Source organism: Panthera tigris, chromosome D2 (assembly GCF_018350195.1).
Source record: "Panthera tigris isolate Pti1 chromosome D2, P.tigris_Pti1_mat1.1, whole genome shotgun sequence".
Classification (NCBI taxonomy): domain Eukaryota; kingdom Metazoa; phylum Chordata; class Mammalia; order Carnivora; family Felidae; genus Panthera; species Panthera tigris.
In genome coordinates, this window is record NC_056670.1 from 22360410 (window position 1) to 22380385 (window position 19976).

The 19976-nt window shown below is 39.1% G+C and overlaps 1 protein-coding gene across 3 annotated transcripts in view; it reads right to left on the reverse strand.

Moving 5' to 3' along the window:
• RHOBTB1 (Rho related BTB domain containing 1) overlaps nt 1-18870 on the reverse strand; it is a 266985-nt gene extending 248115 nt beyond the window's left edge. The window contains exons 1-2 of one of the 3 annotated variants that reach the window (XM_042960308.1): nt 18801-18870; nt 9147-9269 (exon numbers count right to left, since the gene is read on the reverse strand). The gene's annotated coding sequence lies outside the window, so the exon portion shown is untranslated. Of the gene's footprint in view, nt 1-9146; nt 9270-18549; nt 18691-18800 lie in introns of those variants that run through there. The other 2 variants (XM_042960309.1, XM_007095790.3) reach the window with 2 other exon arrangements.
• Between the last annotated feature and the right edge of the window lie 1106 nt (nt 18871-19976).

A 19976-nucleotide genomic window follows, 5' to 3' on the forward strand; every position in this document is an offset into this window, starting at 1 on the left:
TTCACCATGGCTACATTAGGGATTCCCTGCGGTTTTAAACACCGTAAACTATAGTGAGCATATTGAACCCTTTCTTTATATAGATGAAGAAACCAAGACCTAGAAAAAGAAAATTGTATGTTTAAAATCATGAGCTACTTAATGTCGAAGTAGGTCCTGGAACCTAGGTCTCCTAATGCCCAGGCTACCACTGTCTTCCCTTCCAGTGTGCTCTCTCCTCATTAAGATTAAGTCTGTTTCCTTTGGGAGTCTCAGTGGAGAGAAAACAGCTGAGCACAATGTGCCATAAAGGTACTACTACTATACCACAACTACTACCTACTACTATAACTTTTACAAAATGGAAAAGGGAAAACAAACACACCAATGATTAGAATCTTAATATTATCCATATGTACAACTGGACCCTATGGGCTCCCCTCTTACAAACACATTTTTTAGATTGACCAAATTCTGACTGTACTTGAGGAGATACCATATATATAAGAGAGAAACTTCTTTACTTAATCGAAATGGATTAGCTGTGTATATTCTTTTCAATGGAATCTTGACTTTGAGCACCTTATCAGAAGGGAATCATTCCATGATTTCCTCTGAAATAGATTCTGCGGTCCACTGAAGAAGATGACAGAGGAGACATGAAAACACTGCTCTAGGCACTTATGCCAAATGCCAGATGTTATAATTGAAAAAAGAAGAGAAAACAGTATCGCATACCAAGTCTAACCTTTGCTTTTGCTTCCACCAGGATAAAGTAGTGCCATTTACTGCAGGGATATTTAAAAGTTCTGTTGACTTTTACGTGCGTTTGTCAGCATATTGGTTTCCTATTGCTACATAACAAATTACCTAAAATTTGGTGGCTTATAAAAATGTCAGTTTATTATCTCATAGTTTCTACGGGTTAAGAGTCTGGATACAAATTAGGTATACCCTCTGTTCAGGCTGAAATCAAGGTTTTGGCTGAGACTTGGAGTGTCCTCGCAAGCTCACTAGTTGTTGGCAGATTTATTTCTGTGTGGCTGCATGACGGAGTTCTCTGTTTTCCTGCTAGCTATTGGCCGGGACAGCTCTCAGCTCCTAGAGGCCACCCTCTTTTCACAATATGGCAATTTTCTTTCTTCCAGGCCAGGAGGAGAGTGTCCCGTCCAGGTTTTATTCTGTCCACAGTTAGGGGAACGATGGGGTTGGTCAGGGATTGTATCCCAGAGAGCTGGAATCTTGGGGGGGGTCAGCTTACCTTACTGCCTACCACATTCAGATTTTCTAATTATTGCCATGGTAAATGGACCCCAGGCAAAATTATCACTTAAAGCAAGTTTCTCTTTAGCGTCTTCTCATTACCCTTAGGAGTATCTTGTTAGCACACCCCCCCACCCCAATAGATTGCCAAAAGAATATTTTTTAACTTTAATTTTTTTTTGTGGGGAAAGGTTTCCAGGGGAGAGGGAAGACAGAAAAGGCCCTTCTCAAACTACGAAAGACCTACTTAGAATACAAAGTTTATCCCTTAGCATGTTTCTCAAAAACAGGGAACTCAATACTTTGGTAGCAACCAGCAACAGTGTTGAAACTGTTTTCCTACCAATTATAATTGTTATTGTCATTAGTATTTTTGAAAACAAACAGAAACAAATCCTCCTGAGTCAAGTTCCAGGGTTTTACCAGATCTATTAACGCAGTTCAGATCTGGTTGCCAGCTTATAGGGATAAAACCCAAAACACTCAATAATAACTTAATGACTAAACATTCTGAGTTAAAAAAAAAAAAAAAGGCAAGAGGGAACTGTTTTGGCAAGAGTGAATCATGAGTTGAATAAAGAATAATTCATTGTGTTAAAAGATAAACCAAGGCTTATTTAAAATTTTAAGAGTGTATTGGAGCAAAAATTAATTCGCATTAAGCAGCATCCTATCTAGTAATAAAAAGGAGCTCTGAGGAGCTGTACAAAGTAACTTTTATAGTCAGGAACAAGGAAGTTACACTAGGTAAAAAAGCCTGTTGATTGTTACAAGGTTACTTTAGAGGATGGAAGGGGTCTGCCAGGCAGATTACCTAACTAGTAGTGATCAGGTGATTCCTGGTTGACTGGTTTGAGATTCCATTTCTGGAAAAGCCACACCTACAATTACCTCTTGATTTGGTGACTTGGAGTTTAGCACAAGCAACTCCCTTTTGAGCGTGTTGTCTTGTTTTTAATGAGTGTCAAAACAGTTTCAGCTCTGTCTTACAAAAAGAAGTCATGTAATTTCTGGCAATTTTCTCTTTGATTTGGTTCATAAAGAATTACTTCCTACTCATTTCCAGTTTCCCTTAGAGTTTCAGGGTGAATTGTTTATAAACTCTTTCAAGTGTACTGTACCTCCAAGATGCCTCAGTGGAACTCCTGGATCGAGCTGTATTTCAGTAGAAAATATTCATGAAGTTTCCGTGGATTGAGATTAAGATCAGATAGGTTACAGATTCTGAAACTGTGCTTTTGGCTTTGATTTCAGATTGGAGTGCCAGCATTTGGTTGAGTTGCTGTACAAATGCTTCTGGGTTCAAGATCACTGAAACTGGTCTAGTATTTTAGTGGGGCACCGGCTCCTCTCCACCGGGAGTTTGTTTATTTTGCTTGTAATTCCGCCGTTCTTTGCGGCTCTCCCCACACCTTAGTACTTAGTACTTCTAGTACATAGTGGATCAGCTCAGTTGCTGAATGTGGTCTCACGTTCCAGTACTTTCAGCACCCAAAGTCTCCCAGATAGGTAAAAAAAGGGAAAACCTGGGGTATAAATGGGAATTATGTCTCTATGTTAATAATATTGCCCTTCCTCTACACATTCTTCCTTACTTTCTCTCACTTTCTCTTCCCTTTGGCGGGGTGGGGGGAAACCCAGGCAAAAAAGAACAGAAAAGACTCATTCAGTCTCAAGAATCCAGGGTTGGACAGAGCCACAGATAGAATTTGTGGTCCCCATGTCCTTAGACTTTTGTTAAGACACATGTGAATGACAACAGCTGTGCTTTAGCTTCCCAGGGGATCCAAAGGCTGGTTACATCATTAGGGATTCAGATTCTCTAAGACTCTGTCTTAAGGTTCTTGAAACCAGGGAGATTATGACATCTTTCTGAAGATGTTTTCCTTCCTTCCATTTTCCCTTCTTTCCTCCTTCCCTCTCTTCTTTATTGATGGCAAATATTTTATAACTGTGGTAATAACTAAGGTGATAAGTGATTCTGATTAAGAATCTCACTCTTAAAATGATCTAGCCATGCTCAGTTGTTTTAACAATTATGCCCTTTGATTAAGTTGTTTCAATGACATGTGCATTGTTTTCCACAGATAAAATACCTATTTCCAATACACAAAATGTCTGGAGTACATTATTTCTAGTGGTATTGCTGTGTGGTACCAATGAACTAGCTTTTAAACTGGCCAACACATGGTTAGCCAGGACGGTGATCTTTAGGGGGAGCAAGATGTTAAGTGACTGATGTCAGAGGGACATATGTTTTCCAATTTGTCTTGGGCTTCAGAATGGCAGTGAGGGCATTTTCTGCAGCCGCTCTTATATATTAAATAATTCTACTTTTTTCTGCCCTTTGAATAAAGTGACCCTTATTCAGAAGAAGCAGTATGAAAGGATTCTCACTGTTGGCCAAGTGTGAATTTGAGAAAAAGAACATGGCTCATTTTCTCATTGCCATTTAAAAATTTACAGCCAAATCAGTGTCATACTTATATCTCAAAAATCTTTGCCACCAAAAAGATTATGTTTTTTTCTTCTAAAGCAGACAAATTAGGCTCTTAAATTCAGACAAACCTTTTTTCTATACCACTCAGAACCTTCTGAAGAGCTTCATGATGTCAGTAGTGTTGGGAAATGAAACTGAGCTAAGTGCTTAATACTCAAGTTGAGTTTTGAATTCCCATAGAAGTCATGCATTTTACAAAGTTCATATAATAATTTCAGATATGTGGCGTTACCAAAGAGTCATGGGATCATAGCAGAGGATGGATAAATCAGTAACACACTCATGCCCAAGATATTCTATTTTCTTTTAGTTGATTGTTTTATTCTAAAGAAAAAAAAAACAACAAAACAAAAACTAAACAAAAACCCAAGGCTGCATTCTCGAAAGCATTACCTTCTGCTAAAACATTGCTTTTCAAGTTTAAAACATTCTGTTCCTGCTACTTTTTAAACCCTGCAATTCATAATAATATAGACTATTTCAAATGATGGACACTGTCTATTTTAGTGAACCCCTGGAAAATTATTCTGGATAGGAAGTTAGACTAAGTGTAGAAATATCCAGCAAGTGCCTAAAACCTAGGACATGGGCTGAGTCTCATAATTCTTGTAATCATATCCCACAACCTTGGCTCATGTAACATGTAAGAATCATGTGACAGCTGTGAGCCTCTCTTCCCTCACAGCTACCACTCACTCTTCCTAAGGCTTTCTACTCAAGAGGATGATCTTTTCAGAAGAGAGTGTTCTTCAGCCAAATGTAGATGCTTTATTGCTGGAGCCTTCAAGCAAACAAACAATCCTGAAGCGAAAGAATTTACTCTCTTAATTATAATAAGGTCATTCTGAGTAAGAGCAATGGATAGGCATAACAACAGAACATTTTTGTGCCGCTTCTCTGTTGTGCACTGTAAATCTGTGCATGAAAAAGACGTTTATGCTTATACAAAACAATGCTCCTGATTTTGTGTCAAGAGGAGCTATATTTTTAATGTCTTCTACACATTCTGGTTCAGGTTGTCTTTATGCAACAAGCATTTACTCAAGAGCTTACTAAGAATCTGGCATGTGATGAGTACTCAACGGGCAGTCCTCACTTTTGGGAACTCCCATCTAGTACAGTGACAACTATGCTCGTGGTTAGATACAATGTGATATTGTGAGTGCCATGCAGGAGATACAGGTGCAGACAATACCAAATGTGAAGGAGTTGAATGAGTCAAGATTGGGTCCATATACAAATGAGAGAAAATGAAAGTTTCTTTCTTTCTCACATAAATAGTTTCTGGCAGTGGGCAGTCCATGCTTCCCAGTGACTTTATAATCATCAGGAGCTAACTAGCCGTTCTTGCTATCATCAACACTTGACTTCTACCTCATGGTCTAAAATGGCTGCTCAAGTATCAGCCGCTAAGTCCACTTGAGCAATCAGAAAGAGGGAAAGAGTCAAGAACTGCTCTATATGAGGACGTGTCCTAGAAATAGGACACGATACTTCTGTCTACATCCTGTTCACCAAACTGTGGTCACATGGCTGGCCATACCCAGGGTGTTCTGAGAGGCTGATACGGTCTTTATTCTGGAAAGCCCTTTGTTGGCTGAAGCCCAGAAGTTCATAAGCAAGTAGAAAGAGAGTATAGTTATTGGAAGAAAATGGATGCTTTTTGTCTCAGGCATTCACATGAGAGAGAGATAATTTTATCCGGGAAGGAAGAGCAGATCTGGAAAGCTTCTTGGAGGGCTTCCTGGAGGAGGTAACATTTAACTTAGTCTCTGAGGGAGAGCAGGGGCATGACAAATATAGAATCGGGGAAAGCATTATATAGGCAGAGGGAAGTATGAGAGCTTTCAGGAAGCAGCCAGCCTGAATAAAGAATGTACTGAGTTACCATAGATCAGGAATAGCTTTTCTTCTGTTCAATGCTGACTGGGAATCTAAAGGAAACATTATATGATGTTCTCAATAGCTGAACTACTTTGTCTAATCACATATATTTAGTTGCTAAAGACTGAATTATCATATCATGCCTGCAGAAGCTAAAAATAATTTAAAAAATACATCTAGTGAAATTATTACCCATTGCATTAAAAGGATAACCACTTACTAAATTAGGAAAGATACGTTGATGAAATCTGGATTCTGATTATAACATGTGACAAGCATGTCATAATTGTCTCCAAGACCCTTTGCACACATACTCATTTACTAATAGGCATCATAATAGCACAGCATCTTGCTTAAAACAAAGAAACAATTAGGCCTGAAATAGAGTAGCAGACATCACTGGGTGGGCAGTATAGCAGAAATAGTAATAATTCTAAGAGGAGATGCTGAGCGAGCGCTTGCCATGTGTGTGCCGAGGCGCGCTTCTGAGCGCGTGGCACGTATTCACTTACTGGCTCTTCACAACACTGCTGTGAGTTGGGTTTCTATTACCGTCTCCATTTTTAAAGACCATTAACTGAGTGAGTTTCAGAAAGGCTAAGCAACGTGCTCCAGTCCCATTGCTACTATACAGCCAAGCTCAGACATAACGCCATGCAGCCTGACTCCTTAACCACTCTGCTAGGTGGTAAAAGGGTAAAAAGGTAAAAGGGTGATGGGGTGCGGGATGCATCCTAGCTCCAGTGCTAACTAGCAGTGAGACTCTAGGGAGAGTTGTTTCATTCTTCTATGTCTCAGTTTCTCACAGTTTCTATGACTGAATGAGAAGCTGTGTATGTCAAAGATTTAGCCCGGGGCCAGGCACAAGGTGAGTGCCCCATGGTTAAAAGACTGAGGCATTCATTGTCAACACCAGCCCATATCTAGTCCTTAACCATACAAACCAAAAGAGGGACCAAAAGCTATTTCTGACGTGGCATTAAATTCTCTTTCAGAACAATAAAATCTCTCCTTCTTTCACCTATTTATCCCAATCCCCTGAGGTCTCTCAGCTCGTTCTTGAGTTTGAGCTGCTTTTTATAGCCATCTGCTACAGGGTTGTGTAACAACAAACAATATCCTCCTAAAAATGTTTACAAATGCTTCTTACATTACTGCTATATATTTTTTCATTAAGCTGTGACATCGCCATTGAAAAATTATTTTAATCATTGCAAACTGAATTACACAAGGAGAAAGCATAAAGAGGTAGCACTTAAAAGGCTGAATGTACATTAATTGCTTCAGCTAATGAAAGAAACATGACTTAGCCAATGTACACAACATGAATCCTAAGATGCACGGACAATTGACTACGGTAATAAAACAAGTATTAGTGTGTTACATCTGAAATCCTCATTATGCTTCATGCAGCAAAACCCACTGAGTACCTGCTGTTTAGTGTGTACTTCCCCCTCTTGACACCACGAGCTAATTCTAGCACGGAGCACGGGGTAAAAGCATGTGACCTATATGTTTCCACAGTTTGGGGACCTTCGAAAACCATGCAAAGTTATTTATGGTGACTCTTCTTTTTCTTTTTCAAACTGATGAACATAGGTGTTGGTCAAATGATTTTGGACTACCCTAGTGTTCCATAGGCAATTTTAATTAAAGTATGAATTATTTAAATACGCACACAGTTTTTTTTTCTTCACTTACGTTGGGAATCTTGCTTATCTCCCTTGGCTCTCTAAACTAGTAAATTATTAACTCAGAATAATTTATGTCACAGTGTTCAAGATGCTGTCCATAGATTATTTTTTTTTTGGGGGGGGACTGTCTTTTCATTTCATGAACCTTAAAATAAAGATCATGATAAAAGCATAGCATTTAAGAGATGGGAAGAGAAATGAATATCTTATTTTTGCAATTCATCTAGAATCACAAAGCAAAGAGGTTATAAGTAGCTTGTAAACAGTCTGTATTAACACACAACAGAGATGCACAGGCTAAAAATATCACTGTTAGGACCCTCAGTAAAACTTCATACAAACATAAGTGTCTTCTCCCCAATTTTTTATTTTTTATTTTTTTTTACATTTATTCATTTTTGAGAGACAGAGACAAAGCACAAGCGGGGGAGGGGCAAAGAGAGAGGGAGACAGAATCTGAAGCAGATTCCAGGCTCTGAGCTGTCAGCACAGAGCCTGACACAGGGCTTGAACTCACAAACCGTGAGATCATAACCTGAGCCGAAGTTGGACGCTTAACCGACTGAGCCACCCAGGCGCCCCTCTCTCCAACTTTTTAAAACTTTGAGGGCACTGCTAGTACTTCAAGGGATATGTAATTGTATGTAACAGTTGGTTTAATCCAAAGTCAATGTTTTTCCAGATGAAAATCCTTCTTTTCTGGTAGGACTAGAGCTGGAAAGCAAGTCTTTCTATTTTGTTTGTTTTTGTTTTTGTTTTTTGTATTTTATCCTACAAGTTGTCTTTTTGTTATTTTCTATGTAAAATTTTGATTATGTTAAACTGTATTTCCTTGTCATTCCTTTCCAGATATATTAAGTAAATTGGCTTCTTTAGCACCAACTAGCCTTAAATTTTGGATGGACACGAGAGGCTTGCAAAATTCTTTAAAGTTGGCCACTGAGAAACAGTCCTGGAGGCCAGATCCTCAAAGGCCATACTTCAATAGGGAGGGTGTAAATTGAGTAGAAACTCCAGGATCACAGCAAGATTTGTTTCGGGGAGTTTTGCACTAGGGGTGAGAAATGCAGGGGCAGGAATAATAGAAAATAACTTCATTCTGCTCCATCTATGGCCTCTTAGTGTTAATTACAATTGCCTGATAAATTTACGAATTTGATATTCAGCCCCTATTCCCCCAAAGATTGATTACATTCCAGGTGAGTCCTGGTAGCATAGCTTACATGCACCCCAAGTGATTCTGAAGTAGGTTGTCTGAAAATGGTATCGAAACTGGCATCAAGTGTTGACTTCCAGAAATTAAGTCATCATTACTCATTTAGTTGTTCAATAAATATTTAATGAATCTCTAATCCTCTCACCCAGTCTCAGCCCTCAAGGAGCTTGGAATATGGTGGCGGAGATAAACAAGAAAGTAGCCAATTTCAGTTTACCACAATGAGTGCTACACCGGCATAAGAATGGAGTGCTCTCAGGAGTATGTACAAAGATAATCAACCCAGTCTATGGTGTCATAAAGGGCTGGCATCTAAAGCTGAACCATGATGGGTTAAGGGATAATAGGAGGAGTACACCAGTATTGTTTTCTATTGTTGGCAAAGAGGCTGTGAGCCATGGGGGTAGGGGCAGGGGAAGGGGTGGGGAGTGTGAACAAGAGATCAGAAGGCTAAAGAACTTGTAAGAAATATTTCCAGGTCTCAAGAGGCTTTCAATATAATTGGAGAGATAAATGATAGCAGAAGATTTTGGTAATAGATGAGACAAGAGGAGTGACTTCCTCAGAAGCCTTTTGATTAATTAATAACTGATGAATAATACAGACTCACCCCGCTACAGGATTTCTCTGGAGAAAGTACTTAGACTCTTCACGCAATAAAATTCTATGACTTATGATTTCATTCTGTAGTAGGAAGAGAAGGCTTCATGGAAGATATAGGATCCAGTTGGGCCTTGAAAAATGGGGAGATTTTTGTAACTTTTTATTTTGATATTATTTTAAATGTATAGAAAAGTTACAAGAATAGTACAAGATGCCACCTAATACTTCATCCAGATTCACTCTTGCTTACCTCTTACCCCATTTGCTCTTGTCCTCTGTCATACACACACAGGTAATTTTTTTCTGAACCTTTTGAGAGTAAGTTGGAGACTATTAGCCCCTTTACTCCTAAACACTTTAGTGTGTATTTGCTATGAAAAAGGATGGGTTCTTACGTGATCACAGTAAAATAATTAAACTTTAGATATTTAATGTTGGTACAACACTGTTATTGAATCCACAGGACATAATCAGATTTTGTTAGTTGTCTCTCTCAGTGCAGGATCCAATCCAGATTCATACACTGCATTTAGGTGTCTCTGCAGTTGTCCTCTCATTTTAAACAGTTCTTAAACCTTTCTTTGTCTTTCGTGTCTTTGCATTTTTGTAAGGTAGGAACCATTTATTTTGTGGAATGTCCTTCAACCTGGGCTGAGCTAATGTTTCTTTATGACTAGATTCAGGTTATGCATTTTTGAAAAGAAAGAAGTTAGGTTGTATCCTCCTCGGTGCGTCATAGGATAAGGCACTTGATGTAGGTTTGTCCCAAAATCAGTGATACTGACATTGATAACTTAGGATGATGTTCACTAAATTTCTTCACTATAACATTAATTTTCCCCTTTTTAATTATCAGGGTTTTTGTGGGGACACTTTGAGGCTATGTAACTATCATGTTCCTTATCAAACTTTTAACTGATAGTTTGAGCATCCATTGCTGATTTTCTTTTTTTTTTATTTAAAAAATTTGTATATTTCCCCCCCAAGTTTTTATTTAAACTCCAGCAAATTAACATCCAGTGCAATATTGGTTTCAGGTGTAGAATTCAGTGATTCATCACTTACACACAACACCCAGTGCTCATCACAGCAAGTGCATGCCTTCATCCCTGTTGTCTGTTTAACCCAATTCCCACCACCTCCCCTCTGGTAGTCACCAGTTTCTTCTCTATATTTAAGAATTTGTTTCTTGGTTTGCCTTTCTTTCTTTCCTCACTAGGTTCATTTGTTTTGTTTCTTTTTTGTTTGTTTGTTTTGAGAGAGAGAGACAGAGAGACAGAGAGAGAGGGAGAAAGGGAGAGAGGGAGAGAGGGAGAGAGAGAGAGAATCTTAAGCAGGCTCCACACCCAGCATGGAGCCTGATGTGGGGCTCGAACCCCCTAACTGTGGGATCATTACCTGAGCCAAAATCAAGAGTCAGACACTTAACCAACTGAACCACTCAGGCACCCCTCATTTGTTTTGTTTGTTTTTTTTTTTAATTCTACATATGAGTGAAATCTTATGGTATTTTTCTTTCTCTGACTTCTTTCACTTGGCGTTAATACTCTTTAGCTCCATCCATGTCGTTGCAAATGGCAAGATTCCATTCTTTTTGATGGCTGAGTAATAGTCCATTATATATACATACATGCATACATACATACACATACATACATTCATCAGTTAATGGACGTTTGGGCTCTTTCCATAATTTGGCTATTGTTGATAATGCTGCTATAAGCATTGGGGTACATATATCGCTTCCATTTAGTATGTTTGTAATCTTTGGGTAAATACCTAGTAGTACAATTGCTGTATTGTAGGGTAGTTCTATTTTTAACTTTTTGAGGAAACTCTATATTGTTTTCTAGAACAGCTGCAATCCCACCAACAGTGTAAGGAGGGTTCCTCTTTCTCTGCATCCTTGCCAACACCTGTTGTTTCCTGTGTTGTTAATTTTAGCCATTCTGACAGGTGTGAGGTTATATATCATTGTAGTTTTGATTTGTATTTCCCTGATGATGAATGATGTTGAGCATCTTTTCATGTGTCTGTTGGCCATCTGGAAATCTTCTTTGGAAAAGTCTATTTATGCCTTCTGCCTATTTTTTTTAACCTGGATTATTTTTTTTTGGGGGGGGATGTTGAATTTGATTAGTTTTTTATAGATTTTGGATACTAGCCCTTAATCAGATACGTCATTTGCAAATATCTTCTCCAATTCCATAGCTTGCCTTTTAGTTTTGTGGATTGTTTCCTCCACTGTGCAGAAGTTTTTTATTTTGATGAAGTCTTAAGAGGTTATTTTTGCTTTTGTTTCCCCATTGTTGATTTTTTAACTCATAATTGCTTTTGTATTTATATTACTATATCTATATTACTGTTAGGAAGAACTTTTCTGCTCTCCTCATCTATGTATTTACTTATTTATATCAGTATGGACTCATGGATTTTCTTTTTTAAAAAATTTTTTAAATGTTTATTTATTTTTGAGACAGAGACAGAGTGAGTGAGCATGAGCAGGGGAGGGGCAGAGAGAGAGAGAGAGAGAGAGAGACAGAATATGAAATAAACTCCAGGTTCTGAGCTGTCAGCACAGAGCCCAATGAGGGGCTTGAACTCATGAACCGTGAGATCATGACCTGAGCCAAAGTCAGACACTTAACCAACTGAGCCACACAGTCAATCTCCCTTTTTCTTTTAATTTTTTAAATGTTTATTTATTTTTGAGAGAGAGAGAGAGAGAGAGAGAGAGAGAACATGAGCAGGGGAGGGGCAGAGAGAGAGAGAATCCGAAACAAGCTCCAGGCTCCATGCTATCAGCACAGAGCCTGACATGGGGCTTGGACCCATGAATTGCAAGATCATGACCTGAGCTGAAGTCAAACTCATGGATTTCTTCTTAAAAATAAGTTATAATCCACTATGTCATTATTCTGATGTTCAAATTTTCCCTGATTTTCCCTCTGAGAATCCCTTCAAATTAGTTTCTGTATGCTTTTGATAGTCTCTACCATTCTTTGGATACTTTCTGACTTCTAGAGCAATATAGTACAACAGAGAGCATTTGGTACTCTCTTTGTTCCAGTCCTAGAATCCTCCTTTGTCCAGAGAGCACTCATTCCTAGTATTAAAATTTGGGTGTACTCATTACTATTGGAGTGTTAATATTTCCAATTCCTTTTCTAGACAGAGTTAGGAAATATGTGTGTGTGTATATATAGGTATACATATAAATATATATATTTTAACATTTGTACTTATATTTATATGTATTTGTATATAATATATATTTCTATATTATATATTATGTATATGTTTTTTTGTCTGTATTTAAAAAACCATGAGTTCATGCTGATAATAGTACATTCTAGTCTTTCCTTTTTTTCATATTTGCAACTCCAATATCCAACTGAGAATCCTAGCTCAGAACGAATATATTTTTAAAAGGCAGAGAGAAATGAAGTTTTTTGACCTTGAAGAATGTGAGGCATCCAGGTGGAGAAAGGTCTGGATCTTTATTGTTTTTACCAAAGGAAAAATTGCCTTTAACTTATTGCAGTTTATACAGAAGTATAAATGCTAAGGAGGTCAAAGATGCAGGGTCTGCATGGGATTAGGGATTATAAATTCGTGTATATGCCTCCCAGTTCCTTTAAAAAGAAACTATTATTTCTGCCTTCATTGTGGATGGTGGGGAGCTCCCCCAGTGCAAAGTGTTTATATTAATGTCAATAACTTCTTGCTTTCAGCATCAGGATATTTAAGACTAACCTCTGATTGAATTATTTGTAATATCAGGTGTCTGTACCAGAGACCATGGACTTGGCAATAAATCCTATAACACAAATCTCTCTTTTTTTAAAAAAAAACCTCTTTTCCAATAAGTTTTGGTAGGGAGTTCATCTGTAAGGTTAAGTGGAAAAACCTCTTCAAAACATAATTGCTAAGTTTTGGTCAAAAATCAAGAAATTTCATGACCTGTATCCTTTTATAAACCTCTGTAACATGGGCAAACACTATTATGCTAGTCATTGTTGAGAAAGATGATGATGATGATGATGATATCTATTTTTGTGATGTCTTGAAGATGATTTCAGATTTCAAAGTCAGGTGCTAGACTATTGGATGACTGTGATTTATTTTTCAGCATGAAAGAAAAACCATTTCATACCTTCATGTAGGAGGCACAAAATGCTTCCAAGTTAGGTCGAAACCTGGTTTCTTCTTATTATTGGAGAAGGAACACTGTGCATGGACATGCCTCAGAGACACTGTGGGTTCGGTTCCAGACCACCACAATTAAGAGGATATCACAATAAAGTGAGTCAAATGAAATTCCTTTTGGTTTCCTAGTGCATATAAAACTATGTCTACACTATGCCATAGTCTTTTATGTGTGCAGTAGCATTATGTCTAAAAAAACAATGTACATATTCTAATAAAATACTTTATTGCTAAAGTATTTAATAAAATACTTTAATGCTAATCAACTTCTGAGCTTTCAACGAAGCATAACCTTTCTGCTGGTGGAGGGTCTTGTCTTGATGTCAATGGCTGCTGACTGATCAGGGTGGTGGTTGCTGAAAGCTGGGGTGACTGTAGCAATTTCTTAAAAGAAAACAACAATGAAGTTTGCCACATTGATGGACTCTTCCTTTCATGAATGTTTTCTGTACAGCACGGGATGCTGTTTGATAGAATTTTACCAAGAGTGGAGCTTTTTTCAAAATTTGAGCTAATCCTCTCAAAACCTGATTTTGCTATATCAAATAAGTTTATGTAATATTCTAAATCCTCTGTTGTCATTTCAACCATCTTCAAAGTCTCTTCACCAGGAGTAGATTCTGTTTCAAGAAACCACTCTCTTTAGTTATCCGTAAGAAGCAATTCCTCATCCATTCAGGTTTTATCATGAAATTGCAGCAATTCAGGCCCGTCTTCAGGCTCCACTTTTGTTTTTAATTTTTATTTTTGAGAGAGAGAGAGAGAGACAGAGCACAAGTGGGGGTGAGGGGAAGAGAGAGAGAGGGAGAGAGAGAGAGAGAGAGAGAGAGAGAGAGAGGAGAGAGAGAGCGAGAGAGAGCGAGAGAATCCTAAGCAGGCTTCATGCTCAGCATGGAGCCCAACGCGGGGATCAGTCCCACGACCCTGGGATTTTTGACTTGAGCTGAAATTAAGAGTTGGACACTCAACTGACAAGGCCAACCAGGCACCCCCACGTTCCGCTTTTGACTCTAGTTTTCTTGCTGTTTCCACCATATCTGTAGTTACTTCCTCCATTGAAGTCTTGAATCTCTCAAAGTCATCCATGAGGGTTGGAATCAGTTTCTTCCAAACCTTTGTTAATGTTGATATTTTGATTCCTCCAATGGATCACAAGTGTTCTGAATGGCACTTAGAATGGTGAATCCTTTCCTGAAAACTTTCCATTTTCTTTGCCTGGATCCATCAGAGGAATCACTATCTGTACCAGGTATAGCCTTACAAAATGCATCTCTTAAATAATGAGACCTGTAAGTCAAAATTACTCCTGACCCATGAGCTGCAGAATGGATGTTGTGTTAGCAGGCATGAAAACGAAAAGAATATCACTGTCCATCTCCATTAGAGTTCTTGGGTGATCAGGTGCATTATAGATGAGCAGTGATATTTTGAAAGGAATCTTCTTCTGAGAAGTAGGTCCCAACATTGGGTTTAAGATATTCAGTAAACCATGTTATATGCAGATGTGCTGTCACCCAGGCTTTGTTGTTTTATTTATGGAGCATAGACAGAGTAGATTTAGCATAATTCTTAAGGGCCCTAGGTTTTTTGAAGGGATAAATGAGCATTGGTTTCAACTTCCAGGATCCAGCTGCATTAGTCCCTAAGAAATCAGCCTGTTCTTAGAAGCTTTGAAGCCAGGCATTGACTTCTCCTCTCTCTCGCTATGGAAGTCCCAGATGGCATCCTCTTCCAACAGACTACTCTTCCAATGTATTGAAAATCTGTCATTTAGTGTAGCCACCTCCATTATCTTAGCAGAATCTTCTGGATAACTTGCTGCAGCTTCTACATCAGCACTTGATGCTTCACCTTGCACGTTTATGTTACGGAGATGGCTTCTTTCCTTAAGCCTCGTGAACTAACCTCTGCTGGCTTCAAACTTTTCTTCTGTGGCTTCCTCACCTCTCTCAGCCTTCATGGAATTGAAGAGAGTTAGGGCCTTGATACGGATTAGGCTTTGGTTTAAGGGAATGTTGTGGCTGGTTTAAACATTTCTTTATATCAGCAATAAGGCTGTTTTGCCTTCTTATCATTCATGTGATCACCAGAGGAGCACTATAAATTTCCTTTAAGAATTTTTCCTTTGCATTCACAACTTGGCTGACTGGTACAAAAAGCCTAGCTTTTGGCCTGTATTAGTTTTGACATACCTTCCTTTAAAAAAAAAACAAACTTTTTTTTTAATGTTTATTTTTGAGAGAGAGAGAGAGAGAGAGAGAGAGAGAGACTGATTGCGAGCAAGGGAGGGGCAGAGAGAGACAGAGGGAGACACAGAATCGAAGCAGGCTCCAGGCTCCAAGCTGTCAGCACAGAGCCTGATGTAGGCCTTGAACCCACAAAAAGCAAGATCATGACCTGAGCCAGAAGTCAGATGCTTAACTGACTGAGCCACCCAAGCACCCCTTGACATGCCTTCCTAGCTAAGCTCTATCATTTCTAGCTTTCAGTTTAAAGTGGGAGACATATGATTTCTTTTCACTTGAACACTTAGAGGCCATTATAATGTAACTAATTGGCCTAGTTTAAATATTGCTCTGTCTCAGGGAATAGGGAGATCCTGAGGAGTGGGAGATGGGGATCAGTTCATTGGTGGAGCAGTCAGAATACATACCACATTTATGGGCTAAGTTTGCTCTCTTATATGGGCATGGCACCCCAAAACAATTACAATAGTGACATCAAAGATCTCGGATCACAGATCACCATAACAAATATAATAATAATGAAAAGTTTAGGAATATTTTGAGAAGTACCAAAATGTGACCCAGAGACATGAAGTGAACCAAAGCTGTTGGAAAAATGGCACCGATAGACTTGTTCCATGCAGGGTTTGCCATGAGCCTTCAATTCGTAAAAAATGCAGTATCTGTGAAGCACAGAAATTGAAGTAAAATAAAACAAGAAATGCCTGTGCTAGATGAACAATTCTGTCTGTGAGGGAAGTGATACTGTGTCGACTGGAAAGAAAATTTTCCCTCTTTCAAGTGAATAGTAATTGCAGAATATAATGCTTTCACTGAAACCTTGGCACAAAGGTACAGGTGGTTTTTATAGAGTTACAGAGCTTGGAAGAATTTAGCCTGTGCTAGGGGAAAGGCTGCAAGTTCTGAGCTAGGCCTAAAAATTATGTCTGAGGCAAGGAGTTAAGCATTTACATCAGGACCAACCCTTTTTGCCTTTTATTATTTAAAAAAAAAATTTTTTTTCTTACGTTTATTTATTTTTGAGACAGAGAGAGACAGAGCATGAACGGGGGAGGGGCAGAGAGAGAGGGAGACACAGAATCGGAAGCAGGCTTCAGGCTCCGAGCCATCAGCCCAGAGCCCGACGCTGGGCTCGAACTCACGGACCGCGAGATCGTGACCTGAGCTGAAGTCCGACGCTCAACCGACTGAGCCACCCAGGCGCCCCCCTTTTTGCTTTTTAAAGGCAGCACCAAGGCAGGCTGGCAGAGGGCTGGCTCCTGAAACAAATATATTGTATATTGAGTGAAGCATCTTTCTGAGATAACTTTTCCTTTATTTGTTTTTTAAAAATTTATTTATTTTGAGAGAGAGAGAGTGAGAGAGAGAGAAAGAGTGTGTAAGGGAGGGGAGGGGAAAAGAGAGAGGGAGAGAGAGAGAATCCCAAGCAGGCTCAGGGCTGAGCTTGGAGCCCAACATGGGGCTTGATCTCACAACCATGAGATCATGACCTGAGCCGAAATCAACAGCTGGATATTTAACTGACTGAGCCACCCAGGAGCCCCTAATTTCCTTTATAATTAGGTTTTGGGGCCAGAGCCAGGCTAATCAATAAGTGAAGTAGGCATTGCTTTATGTCCTCTTTTACTCTTCTGGAATCTTCTTCACAGACTCCTCAAAGTTTGGCACTCCCTTAACAAAGGACCCCTCCTTTTGTTCTATAATAATATATTAATACAAAAGCCAAAATAATGAACATAAAACACTTAACATGGTGTGTGTCACATAGAAAATATCCAGTGTTTATCAGTAATGATGATTATTTTGCAGTTAAGAAGTTTTCTTCACAAAACAGGATGTTAGAAACGTCACATAATTTCCTTTAGATAGAATTAAATGTAGTCTGAAGCCTTCTGTATGCTGGTTGGCAGGAAGTCTACTGTCAGCATTCTTAGACCTCCCTTATCTCAGTCTTTGGGGCCTAATAGAGAAAATAATTTTCTAAGCACAAATAGCTACTTGATGTTAAGGGACTCAGGGGATGTCTGCCTGGTTTAGTCCTGGGGACCCTGGAACATGCCCCGAGGCCAAAGGCCCAGACTCCTGCAGGATAATAGCCCCTCTCCAGTGAGGTCCTGTACCCTCTCCCTTGTGCGAGGGGTAGACTCAGGACCATTTCTGTGAGGGCTTCTCAGAAGCTGCCGTAGTGTTGGGTTTCTCTCCCTCCTGCTATTTTCTTCTCCCTCTATTTTCTTCTCCCTTCTTTATCCCCCTGTCATGTTTGCAAAGGCTCTTCCCCTTTACCCTACAGTAGGATTGCCAGATTTAGCAAAAAACAAAATGGAAGAAATCACCCAGTTAAACTTGGATTTCAGCTAAACAATGAATAACTTTTTAGCATAAGAATGTCCCTTGTAATACTGGAGATATATTTACACTGAAAAAAACTATTACTTATCTGCAGTTCACATTTAACCAGGCACCCTGTATTTCTCTTGCAGCTGTACCCTAAGAGCTCCTGCTTTTGAAAGATCCAGAAATAGAAGTTGTGTGTAGGATTGGGTCTTTTCAGTGCATATCTTCAGTGAGGTAGAAAGAACAGCCTGGATACTTAGGAAGATGCAGGGGAAAACCCAGCCTGGACAAACACAAAATATATCCATAAGTGATCCTCTTATGCTCATCATTATGTTCATCATCCTCAGCATTGCCCATGGTGAGTTGTTGCTTAAGAGTCAATCACCCTGGGGAAAGCAATATTAATGGATCCTTTCCTGAGTATAGTGTTAATTAAGATAAAGGAGAAGGAGAGACAAGCAAGCACAGGAAGTCTGCAGGCCGGGAAAGTGGAATAGGAAGCAAGGGGACGAGGTACAGAGAGCTTAGGGTCAGAAGGGAGGCCTCACACCTCACACCTTCACTAGATGGCCTGATGTGGGGCATCATGCAGCACACAACGGACGAACTAACACAGACCTGATTCCAATCAACTTCCAGCACTGCCACCACCACCTCCAAGCCATGTAGCCTGGGCAAGTCACCAGACTTGTCTCTGCAGCTCAGACCTCTCTCGTGAGAATCAAGCCCAGATGTACTCTTGAATGTTTCATAGGTGCCCCAGAGTTGACATTTGCAAACATGAACTCATCCTCTTCCTCTCCAGACCTGCTCTTTCTGTGTTCTCTGTGACATCACCATCTGCCCAGGTATCCAGGAGGGACACCTACCTGTCATTCTGGACCTGGCAGGGAAGACTTCTCCCTGGTGGTTGCCAGGTGGGTCAGGTTCGTGTGGCTGGCTGTGCGTGTGCCCCTTGCCTCTTTCATTGCTATCAAAGGTGAGGACTTCTCAGATAGGAGATACTTTTTCCAGGAGGACAAGATCACTTGGGGGGTGGCCAGAGGGAAGAAGAAATGTCTTTTCTGTACATTTGGGAGAAAATTGAATTAAGTGCATTCTTGTACCTTTTATAATGACTTTGTGATTATCCCCTCTACCTTTTTCTTTCTTTTTTTTCAAACATCAAAGATTTTTTTTTAATTGAAGAATAATTGACATATAACATTGTATTAGTTTCAGGTGTACAATATAATGATTTGCTATTTATATATATTGTGAAATCATCACCATAGTAAGTCTAGTTAATATTCAATCTCCCTTCTCTTCAAGTGACATTAATGAGTCTCTGTTCCTGTCTATCAAAATAACTTAATAAACAGATAATCATTTTACTTTCTTTTTCTCAGTGGATATTTTACCAGCAGATGTGGAATAAATAAAATTAGGGAGGCAGGGAATATACTAGGGTCTACTTACACCCTGAGAAACTTCTTGTTTTATTTGGAACTCAAAAATACATGTCAGAATATACCACAGTGGCAATTCCTCAATGATACCCAATGATCAGTTATTTTAAATGAATCCATTGAGATTTGAGTCTAACAGAACAAGGTAAGAAGGCATCTGAAAATAATTAACTAATCTTCTCTACTCTTGAAATACCTTCTCTTCCCCAGGAAAGAGGAAGGAAGCCAAATAATAGGGGAGTGGATGAGAAAGTACAATAGTACTTCATGGTTCCCACTTGGAAAGATAAAAAAAATCATTCATAATCACACATCCTTTCCAATTTGTTTCATGGTAAGGAATATGGCCAAAGGATTGGAGGAAAAACAGAGTCATTAGCCATGTTTGAAAAATGGTGAAATTGTTGTGAAAAAGGGGGGAAATCTCATTTTAATAATCACAGAGAAATACAACTTAAGTGGATCATTTCAGAATTAATCCAGCCCAGTTAATGGAGAGGTTCAAATAGCCTGAAGCAATGAGGTGAATTTGTTACACAATCACCCTAGGGGGAAATACCCCCCCCCCCACACACACACTGTATATATATTTTTATG